At 46.5% G+C, this 2,956-nt stretch overlaps 1 pseudogene; it reads left to right on the top strand.

The window, feature by feature from the left end:
- Nucleotides 1-1,174: 1,174 nt before the first annotated feature.
- Nucleotides 1,175-2,674, top strand: LOC101610484 (annotated as a pseudogene).
- The last annotated feature ends 282 nt before the right edge of the window (nt 2,675-2,956 follow it).

The raw sequence follows: 2,956 nt of genomic DNA, 5'->3' as shown, positions 1-2,956 counted from the left end.
CTCCTGCAAAGCTGAACCTCAGATTTTCTACTTCTGGTGACCCCATCAGAGTGTCGAGAGGAAGTGAGAGGCTTTTGTTTAAAAGGCAGGCAATGAATATTTTTACCCTATTCCCTTGCAACTCTTCCTCCCTCTTGTTTTGTGATGCTCTATAGCTCGATACTGACATTGTTCACCACACTTAATCTTTTAGAGCCATGGAATCTACCAGGGCCATGTATGTCCTAATTCCTCTCCTTTCCCCGCGTGGCTCCATTCATTCCCTCAGGACCCTGGGACATACTCTCCCTTCTCTGCCCTCTGAGGTCTCCTTACCCCATGGTGCTATGCTTACGCATGCTCCCATATGGCCATTGTTACATATTTGCATATATGCGGAGTGACTGGCTTTGTGAGACATCTCCCCATTTGTTTTTAATCTAACCTGTGAGATATATAGTAAGATGGTGGTAGAACTTCATAGAAAATTATGCCCTCATATAAAACCTAGATATTGTGACTTCTTAAATGCAGCTTTTTGCCTTATTGGATAATTATTTTTAGAAACTGGGAAAGGCCAAAAAGGCTTACACATTACACGTTACTAAACCTGCATGTCCTTCTATCCTGTGCTGGGAACCTACCTACCATGGTCATCTCAGCAAATTGTACTGCCCCAGAGCAACTTTAAACCCACAACTTACTTTTCCACAGGACTCACTGTTACCAATAACCCCCACATGAAGAATCTATTTGAAAGAGCATCTCCATGAACATAATTGCTCCAAGACTTCCTCAGAACAAGAATATGCATCTACAACTCCTAGTGCCAGAAAAAGAAAAATAAAATAAACTCCTGCATAATCCTAGCTCTGACATTAAGACAATTAGATTTATAGTCTCTTTCTACAGTTTATTGCAGTTCACCTCTTCATCAACTGTCCAGATCCTCTCCATCCATAGCTTAAGTAAGGGGATCTATACTTGTCTTAAGCTCTACCTTTCTCTGTGTTAGATCTGACCTCTGGTCACCTGTATATGCTGGATCTTAGATGGGACTCTCTAATTGAGTGGGGTAAAAATTTAACGCCTCAGTATTACCAATGGCACTTATTAAAACACAAATTGGTTTTCTGCATGTGGACGTGGCCGAGGAAACATCACTGAAGATGAAGCCTGTCTGCCCACCACTGACATGAGGAAGTCCTAGTCTCCTAGGGAGCCCGAACAGCTGCGGAAGCTCTTCACGGGAGGGCTGAGCTTCGAAAGGACAGACGAGAGTGTGAGGAGCCATTTTGAGCAATGGGGAGGACTCACTGACTGTGTGGTAATGCAAGATCCAAGCAGCAAGCTCTCCACGGGCTTTGGCATTTATGCCACCGTGGAGGAGGTGGATGCAGCCCTGAATGCAAGGTCACACAAGGTGGATGGAAGACTTGTGGCACCAAAGAGGGATGTGTCTAGAGAAGATTCTCGAAGACCAGGGGCCCACTTGATTGTGAAAAAGATCTTTGCTGGAGGCATTAAAGAAGAGCATCACCACCGGATACCAGCACAAGGGGGAAGGAGATCAACGCAGAGAAAAATCAACTCCTACCAAATCAGAGAGCCAGAGCCCCAGAGGCCCCCAACACCTCATCACTGAAGCAGACCAAAAATGAACCCAACATGGCTCAGGGAAATTTTGTGGAAGAGGGGGCGGAAAGAATGTCAGAGCCACATGTCGGGTCATGATATGCAGAGACATTTAACTTACCCATAACTGAGGGCTAACTCCACAATGCATGACCCATGTACCTCAACAAGGAGGGGCCAAGGGGAGGGGGTAGGTCATGGATGAGCCTAATAATGGTACAAAACTGACTGTATTTGCTGAATACAAAACTAATTAATAAAATATAAATAAATAAAAATTTTAAAAAAAAGAAGAGCATCACCTATGAGATTGTTTTGAACAGTATGGAAAAATCGAAGTGATAGAAACTATGACAGACAGAGGCAGTGGGAAGAAAAGGGGCTTTGCTTTTGTGACCTTTGACGACCATGACTCTGTTGATAAGGTTGTCATACAGACATGCCATACTGTGAGTGGCCACAACTGTGAAGTAAGGCAAACCCCATCAAAGCAAGAGATGGCGAGTGCTTCGTCCGGCCAAAGAGGCCGAAGTGGCTCTGCAAACTTCCGTGGTGGCCGTGGAGGTGGTTTTGGTGGAAATGACAATTTTGGTCTTGGAGGAAACTTCAGTGGCCGTGGTGGATTTGGTGGCAGAGGATATGGTGGCAGTGGGGATGGCTGTAATGGGTGTGGTGACGATGGTGGTTGTGGAGGAGGTGGCCCTGCTTACTCTGGAGGAAGCAGGGGCTATGGAAGTGGCAAGACAGGGTATGGACGCCAGGGCAGTGGTGGTGGTGGGAGGGGCAGCTATGACAGCTCTAACAACCTGGAGGAGGCCAAGGCAGAGGTGGCTTTGGCCGTGTTAGTGGAAGCGATTTTGGAGGTGGTGGAAGCTACAATGATTTTGGCAATTACAATAACCAATCTTCAAATTTTTGACTCATGAAGGGAGGGAATTTTGGAGGCAGAAACTCTGTCCCTTATAGCGGTGGAGGACAATACTTTGCCAAACCACAAATCCAAGGTGGCTGTGGTGATTCTGTCAGCAGCAGTAGCTATGGAAGTGGCAGAAGATCTTAATTACTGCCAGGAAACAAAGCTTAGCGGGAGAGGAGAGCCAGAGAAGTGACAGGAAGTTATGGGTTACAACAGATTTGTGAACTCAGCCAAGCACAGTGGTGGCAGGGCCTGGCTCCTCCAAAGAAGACATGTTTTGACAATACTCACGTGTATGGGCAAAAAACCTCAAGGACTGTATGGGCTGGAGAGATGGCTTAGCGGTTAAGCGCTTGCCTGTGAAGCCTAAGGACCCCGGTTCGAGGCTCGGTTCCCCAGGTCCCACGTTAGCCAGATGCACAAGGG

This window comes from Jaculus jaculus, chromosome 3, assembly GCF_020740685.1.
Source record: "Jaculus jaculus isolate mJacJac1 chromosome 3, mJacJac1.mat.Y.cur, whole genome shotgun sequence".
Taxonomy (NCBI): Eukaryota; Metazoa; Chordata; class Mammalia; order Rodentia; family Dipodidae; genus Jaculus; species Jaculus jaculus.
Note: the sequence above shows the minus strand (reverse complement) of the source record. Positions and strands in the feature narration are given on the sequence as shown.